Source organism: Parasteatoda tepidariorum, chromosome 1 (assembly GCF_982258835.1).
Source record: "Parasteatoda tepidariorum strain Cologne lab strain chromosome 1, Ptep-v5.0, whole genome shotgun sequence".
NCBI classification, from domain to species: Eukaryota; Metazoa; Arthropoda; class Arachnida; order Araneae; family Theridiidae; genus Parasteatoda; species Parasteatoda tepidariorum.
This window is the reverse complement of record NC_141755.1, coordinates 18,275,626-18,284,883: the sequence shown is the minus strand read 5'-3', so window position 1 is coordinate 18,284,883 and position 9,258 is coordinate 18,275,626.

Below are 9,258 nucleotides of genomic sequence, written 5' to 3'. Positions count from 1 at the left end.
TTTGACAATTAGTTTGAGGATTGCTAAATGATAAACTTGTAAGAGAAAAATACCATGTTTTGACGATATGTAAGCCCGCTGAAATCAACTACCCAGTTCAAATGTAACGTGTTGAACGAGTTATTTTTATTTGCGAATTTTGTTACGAAGTTAATTTACAGTTTGATTGAAACTTGTTTCAAATTCAAGTGCTTTTTTGTGATTATTTTTCAGCTTTTTTGCTTTAAATATTGATTATTTATCCATTGTTCTAGAAAATTTGTTTTTCCTTCGACAAATCTTTATTTTTTTTAATCAGCTCGTGTTCATGTCATTCAAAAATAGTAAAAGAAAAAGAAGAGATTACTTGTTGCCAGATGTAAATCTTAACATTAACAGTGAAACTTTTAAAAATTAAAAAAACTAAAAATTAAAAAAATATTTTAATTTTTATAAGTTTCTTCAACGAGTAATTCGAATTCTCTTATTTTTGAATCTCACAATCTATGTTATTTAGGTACTTATATATATATTTTTTTCAAATACAGATGATTATTTTTCAAATCTAAGTAATCATCGATTTCGTTGCAATTAGCATAGAAACAAAATGTTCCTACACAAAGCTAGAATGATTGTATATTTCGAAAACAAGGTGTTCAGTGTTTTTGTAGAAAATATTGACGTTTAAGAAGAAAAAAATAATGAATGCGAAACAAATATGGGAGTTAACGAGTGGAGCATTGTAGTAATATTAAAAAAATATTAAAACTGAATTGGATAGTAAAAATAATAAATATTTATTGCCACTTTATATTCACGCAAAGTTATCTTTCTGCCAATTAAATTTATTATTGCGTAAGGAAATTTTCAACTTGTATAATTAGTTATTAAGATCGTGCAAGAGAGGTTAAAAATAGAATGAAACTTTTTCATAACTCATTATGTCAGTTGCTCTTTATAACTGATTTTGACCTTAATTTATTCGTCTGAAATAGCTAACATAAAGCCGTGGTGACTCAGGGGATAGAGCGCTAGCTCATAACGAGGTGACCTGGGTTTCAATCTCAGCAATGGCTGGTCAAAGCGAATTTCGCACCCGGCTCCCACAGACTACAGTGCTGACGTACAATATCCTCTGTGTTGATCATGGATTAGAGTCCCTTGATGTCTGGCTAGCCGTGGGAGGTTTTCGTGCCCTTCCTCTCCATGTAACTCAAAGACAGGTTAGTTCCATCAAAAAGTCCTCCACGAAGTTAAATTTCTCCCTATCCTTGATACAGGAGTCCCCAAGTATTCTGAATTAGAATTTAAAATTACAAGGCTACGGAATTGTACATTAGTAGTCGTAAACTTAATATTGGGTCGGCTGTTCAACGACGGTTATAAAATAAAATAAAATGAACAAGAGTAATCGTGTTTAAAGAGTCCTTCTATGACCAATAAAAAGTGATACCTTTGAAAGTGATCATCTGATCGTTAGACGAAGAATTATTGAGGGTGATGAAGGTGATGAGTTTTTTAAGTAGGTGGGACTTTAGAAATGTAGTAGAAAGGTACGTGGGGAAATAGCATACACACAATGGTTTTTCGATAAAATCCCACTTTTCGCCAATTTCGAAGTTTTTTGTTGGTGGTAAGAAGAAAAAAAACTTGTTTATTGTAAAATACATTTATTTCTGTAAATTTTTATAATGTAATCTTTTTTTTCGTTCGCTTAGACTCGATTAAAAAGTAAAATTTCTGCATGCAGTATCATTTCTTGTTTGCAGCTGCACTACTGCAAGTACACTTTGCACAGAAAACTGATGTCTCCCGCCAATGAGGAACTGAAGGGGCATCATAAATCATCATTCTTCGTCACAGGGAATGGCAACTCGAATTTTTTAAAAAAAAAATCGTTTTGTAAACTTTTTATAACGAGTTTTATTACTATTATTTAGCATTAACTGCATTATGAAATTATACTAAATGAGAAAGAGGCAACTTTTGAGTGTTTATAATTTGTACAGTTTTAAACCAAATGCAATAAGAAACAAAAGTTTCTGTCACTTATATATTATTTTCAAAAAAAAAAAAAAAAAAAAAAAAAAGAAGAAGAAGAAAAGTGATAGAACAGATCAAAGTGCTTACGCAAAATAATATGTTAGAAATGGCTTTTCAAAAGTGCTAAGGGTGAAATTAAGCAACGTGGAACACTGATGATTTTTTTTAAATACATTATAATCAAACAAATTTTTTTTGATAATTAAACCCTAGATTGGTTTTAACTTATCTAGATATTTTCTTTCTTTTTTTTATTTTGACACTTCCTTTATATTTAAACAATATAATGTAGATTATCATACATTATTTTAGTTTATCTAAAGAAAAACGTCACATAAAAAGTGATAGAAACTGAGAAATGCATTTATCTCTCGCTGGAGGCAAATACGATAAGAACTTTTTGTATCGAACTTTCAAGGTCTCGTGCATTGAGTCTGGAATCTCTACAGGAAGCATCGTGCTATACTAATAATCACGTTCCTACCATTCTAAGAAAATAAAAAAGATACCAAAATAAAAAAAGATAGTAAAAAAGCTTTTTACTTTTTTGATCACTGTAGAGATTTTTCCTTATCATTTAGTTTCCGTGTCTACTTACCAAATTGTTAACTCTTATGTGTGGTAGTTAGTCTCTGTAAAATCCCAGACTCTATTATTAGGCCTAACTTAGTTATTTTAAACTATGCATCACCCTAAATGATGAAAACTGATTTTTTTTTCTTGTTAGAAAGCTCGTTACTCATTAAATAGTATGCAATTTTTATATTTTCATTTTTATAGTTTTATACCCAATGTTCTACTAATTAAAAAAAAATTTCAGATTCTTATTTATTAATAGATTACTTTTAATTTAAGTCAATATAACACGCTATATCTCTTTATTATTTTTAATTTAAACACTTTACTTTCATTGCTTTTGAGATAAAGTAACTTTTTCTATTTTAATTATTTCCAATTAGCATGGAACAAACATTGAAATGATAATATTATTTATGATATTTTTCTTTCACTGTGTTTCATTTCCATTCTTTCATATTTTCATTCTAATTATGTTTTAATCAATTTGTAAGTGATAATCTAAAAAAGAAAAAATTTGTGATTTGTTGCTGAATAAGCTTGAAAACGAAAAAAAAAAGGAGACATTAGAAAAGTAATGTTTCCATATTATGTAAAAGTCTACCAAAAGAGAAAATTTAATTAAAAAAATAAAAAATGAAATATAATGAAAAATTAAATTTTTAAAAAGAAAAGAAATCTCGAAAATTACATAAACGTATAAAATGCAGTAAAATCCACACAAAAATGCTTTCATTATGACTAGCTCACAATAAGGTACTTGCAACTAATCACATACTTGTGTCTAATCACGTGGTTGTGCATGGCATGTAAAAGTTACAGCTTTAAAGCTTGAGTTTATTATCACGCTAAATCAACTTCCGGATCGGATATAATTGGATGCCTGCAAGCGACGTCACGCGTGTATGTCGAACTTGATTTGCTAACCCACGAGTGACGTCGCTTACAATTATATAAGTAATCGGTCATGGAACTGCATGCCTCGTCTAGCAGTACTGAAAATCTACTCTTTTCTTGATTTATTAAGTCAAATGGTTAACTTTCTGAAGTTTCCATCAAAAAAAAAAAAATCATCAGTAATAGATAATAGCATGTTTGTAGTATATAGAATTTTATATGTTTTTTTTTTTAATTCTATTTTATAACCGTCGTTGAACAGCCGATCCAATTCTGTATTCAACTCCGTAACCTTTTAATTTTGAACCCAACCTAGAAGACAAGGTAAGTCCCGGGATCAAGTATTGGGAAAAATTTTCCTTCGTGGAGGACTTTTTGAAGCAACTGTTCCACATTTGCGTTACATGGAGAGGAAAAACCACAAAACCTCACTCGCTTACCCCAAAGGTAACCCACTATTTGTCACTGATTCAAACCCACTGTAAGGGGATTCTGACCCACTGAGAATATTTTGCGTCAGCACTGTGGTCTGCTCTGGCTGGGAAAAGGATTCGTTTCAACAGCCACTGCTGTGATTCGAATCTGGGTCACCTCATTGAGAGGCGAAGAGTCGCTACAAGTCACTATTTCCTGAGTCACTACGGTTCTAATACACCTGTTGTAAATTATGTAGTATTTTACTTGATCTTGAAGGAAAATATTGCCTCCCACGTACGCTCACACCCTTGACAAATTCCACTAACAGAACAATAAAAAAATTCCATTAAATCTGAATAAATTCCTGTCACGTAATTGGGTACTCGCACTTTATGAAGCAGAAGATCACAAATACTCACACGTGAGCTGATCGCGTATAAACTAAACAGCGTGTTAAAGTTGAGTCAAATTTCTCTGTATAGGTCAGAATGTTAATTAACGTGAAGTTCATTAAATGCAGTGCCGTATCGCATATCAAATTTATTGAAATACAATTCGCCTCTTATTTAACTTAGATTTATTATTTATTTATGTCTTTTATTGTAGTCGCGATATATTTTTGCTTTGTGTGCCTAGCAACTTCGATACACGATTATTTTGTTCGTGCCTGTCTTTGTGCTAAGTAAGAAATATATTGCTTAAGAATTGAAATCTTTATGAATGAAAGAACCTTTGTGAAAGAATATAGAATGAGTCACTTAAAAGAATTGATACTTGGTGGGTTCGGCTTACTCGAAATAGAATGGAAAGAACAGTTGCTAACGTAAACAAATGCCACGTTTCAACAACCAATCAGGATCATGATACCCACACTGCGTCACTTGCAGGTATTCCATTACCCCACGAAACACATATATTCAGAGAATAAATAGTTTGGCTCAGGGGATAGAGCGTTCTCCTTCCAATGAGGTGAATCGGGTTCGAATCCCAGTGAAGACTGGTAGATACGAATTCCACACCAGGCTCGCACCGTACACAGTGCTGACGTAAAATATCCTCAATGGTAGACGGGTCATGGATAACAGTCCCCTTGCCGTCAGGCTAACCGTGTGAGGTTTTCGTGGTTTTCCTCACCGTGTAACGCAAATGCCGATTAGTTCCATCGAAAAATCCTTCAAAAAGGCAAATTTCTCCCAATCCAGGAGTTCTCTAGTCTTCTGAATTGGGATTTAAAACTACAAGGCTACGGAGTTGAACATTAACAGTCATAAACATAAAACTGGTCTGCTGTTCAACGACGAAAAAAGAGTTCATACAAAATAAATAGTAAATAATATGATAACCATCAAAAAGGATGCACATGAGCATTCTAAGAGATATCAAATTAAGATGTCATGAATATATTTTCTAGGGAAAATTGGAACTTAAAAAAATTTTACATATCTCGAAGTGTAAATTTCTCGACTAAAGGAGTGAATAGTGACGTGAAATAGTTGAGTTCATGTTGATGAGTAACGAATCATTAAGCCGTTCTAAAATTTCTATCGAAAATGGGTAAGGTTTGATAAGCAAATTATCACATGAAACGTTTCGTTTCACCTCTTTAAACTTGTTCCTGACATAGATCGTGAAGAGAAGAGTTGTATGAGTCACTCAAAAGTAATTATTTAAGTAGGCTATGACCAGTGAGCGGATAATCTTTAAGTCAAATAATCAAGTTTATTTCAAAATCAAACCCCTAATCACTATTTTAACACACCCACAATGACCCTTGTTCTATTTCAAAGTTACGAAGTGAGTTTCAGCAATAAGTTAATTTGAATAAGATTTCTCTATAAAAATTCGATATAAATAGTTAAAAGCCAATTTTTAAAAAAAATGTTTTTTAATTGTATAATAAATGAGAAAAAATATTATTAAAGAATTTATTCTTTTCTGTAAAGAAAAACAATAAAAATAAATTCTTACATAAAAAAAGATTAAAATATACTTTTATACTTATAAATAGAATTGTATAGGTACTGCACAATGTAAGGTAGAAAGGGCTGGAGTGGACATTTTTTTGCATATCTAAAGCGGATATTAAGTTAATTTCAATCTAGGTCTTAGAGGAGAATAAATGCTTTAAAATATTAATTTATAATAGAATATTTTACTTTACTTAGAAAAACATTTTGTACTCAAATCAATACATTTGAATACCATTATTCAATTTGATTTATTTGAAAGCACGTAACTAATTTTAAGTTGAATCAATTTAAACCCTTATAGTGACAATAGATTAGTGACTGTGGGAGGTTTTCGTGGTTTTTCTCTCCGTGTAAAGCAAATGCGGGTTAGTTCCATCAAAAAAAGTCCTCCACAAAGGCAAAATTTCTCCCAATATTTGATCCAGAAGTTCCCTTGTCTTCTGGATGGGGTTCAAAATTACAAGGCTACGTAGTTGAACATTAGTAGCAGTAATATACCCAAAAATTAGTTAGTTTCATCAGAAAGTATTTTCCTTGATCCGTCTGTCATTGAGGATATTTTACGTCAGCCCTGTGGTCGATGCGAGCCGGGTGTAGGATTTGAACCCAGTTCATCTTAATGGCAGGCGAATGCTTTATTCCCTGAGCCACCTCGACTCCCATTCGTTACATTTAACATTATCAAAATAATTTATAGTCTTTCTTTGGTCAATATGTTCATGGCTGCTAGTAAATTTATACCTATGATAGTTGAGGGATCGATGACTGAAGCTGTTTATGAATGTGGATACAAGAAGAATATGAATACAGTTCAAAACAGTTAAAAAAAAAAAAGAATACATAAATCAAACAGTTTTGAACTGTATAATCCTGTAAACTTGAACGTATTTATTAAATCAGAAATCGAATGAAATGAGCAAACAATCTTGATCATTTATTCATTTAACTTTCTGCATCATTCATAAAGATTAAATAGAGCACAGGTGTATCTAAGAATAAAATTAATTAAATTGAATCAACTGCTCCTGATTTTTCGTTCGTATAATTATCGTTCTGTTTCATAGTTTCATCTGATGTATTTTACAAAGTAAAAAAAGAGTTTGAGTTTATAAGTGATGATAAGAGGAAATTAAATTAACGGAAGTAGGTTTTCAAAGAAAACAGGAAGGAAGATAGACCTATCTTTTTTTCTCTTCATAAGACGAAGTAGAAATTTAAGTAATTTGATGCAAATCGAATTAAAGAATCTAAGCAAATACGTTAATATTTATAATATGAACTGAAGCTTGGAATTTAAAAAAATGATCTGTTTAGAAAATTACTTTTAAAAAAATATTAATAAAAAATCGACTTGAATATACTTCATTTTTTTAATGACTGCATTATGGTAAAAAAATAATAATTTTGAAAATTTTAGAATCTCTCAAAGCATTGAAAATGAGCAGTTATACTTTTTTGTGCGTTTCTGAAAGTTCCAATATATAAATATATATATATATATTGGATAGCCCAGCCCAGTTACAAAAATTATGTTTTTTGACTGTTCTTTCAGGTGTAAATGAAAGTGACCAATGTATTGACAAAAGAAAAATCTCATTTATCATTTTTATCACAAAATTATTTTATTTATTACATATTTATATACTTTTAGTGAATTCCATCATTTAATAGCAATCATTTAATAACAACAATATTTGTTGTTAAAAATGCATATAACATTCAAATTTGAAGCAATAAAATAATAATCTTTGCAACCGTACATTTATTGACGAAATAAAATTGGGCGGTAATACCCGACATTCATGTGAGCGGGGCTACCCGAAATTCAATTTTTTTTGTAAATTTGTAATTACTCGAACAATTTTTCACATATAAACTTCTTTCTTCGCGCAAATTAAACTTAAGACTGTGTGTTAATTTCATGCAAATTAATGCTGTAGGTATAGAAAAAATTATTTTTTTAGTATTAAAATGAAGTTTAATCGAAACATTCAACCAATTTTTCTTAATTTCATGACTACTATATTCAACATATTTTCAAAACTATTGTTTACCATGTTAACAGCTGCATAAATACTTGAAACTTTGAAAATAATCTTTTTTTAATACAACAATTAATGTCCGATGGCCCATTGACTTGAAAAAATATTCTATACATATGAAATTGACTGTTGGCGGGGGTACCCGACTCTCCCCTATATATATATATATATATATATATATATATATATATATATATATATATATATATATATATATATTGGTCTGATGCATAAGTTCCCGCGTTTTTTTTTTAATTTAAAAAATTTGCGTTGAAAATGAAATGGCATAATCTTTTGTGTTATTCGAAAGAGAATTTTTCGCTCTATAAAATAGTGTATTTCACTTATTTGTTGACTTTAATTTCTGTTACTTTTTAGAGCATTTAAATGGAGTGTCAAGTCGACAAAAACGAGCATTACCGACATCATCTTCTTTCTGCGTTTAATCGAGGTGCCAAAGCCACAGAAGCTGCTACAGAGACTTGTGCCGTGCGATTTCAAATGCTTTACGCGGTGTTTCGTTCAATAATGGCGTCGAATTACAGGCTTAGTTGGACGACTTTTTCGAGACGCTTAAGGGTGATTTCTGTCTAAGAGGCATCGAAGAACTCGTTGAACACTGGGAGGAAGTCGGAAACAACAACAGAGAGTACATTGATGATTAAATTGTTGTTATTTAACGTAGAAAAAAACACGGGAACTATATATATATATATATATATATATATATATATATATATATATATATATATATATATATATATATATATATATATATATATATATATATATATATATATATATATATATATATATATATATATATATATATATATATATATATATATATATATATGCTCTTAACGTGGCGTGGTCTAGAAAGCGTTTACTGCTTAAAATATACCCATAGCTGTAGAGAAATAAATACCCAAAATTTTTAAGAAGCATTTTGCTTATTCCAAACCATGTTTTGTAAAGTGCGCATATAAAATGGAGAACATTTTATTAATTTTTTGCGATGAGGAATTCCTTTAAAAAAATTTTTCAGATAGAAAAGTGAGAAGCTCTTGCTTAGTCCACACCATGCTACGTTAAGAACATTAATATAGTTAACATAATAAAAAATAAATTGCAAATTTTTCATAATTTTTTGCGAAGAGGAAATTCATTTGAAACTTGTTTCAGATTATAAAGTAAGCGTCAAATTTTTTTAAATCTCCTCCCCGTATATTAAAAGAAAGAAATACTCAAAATATTTGAAAAGCAATTGTTTAATTTAAACAATGCGACGTTAAGAGCATATATATAGTTAAAATAATGGGAGGCACTTAGTG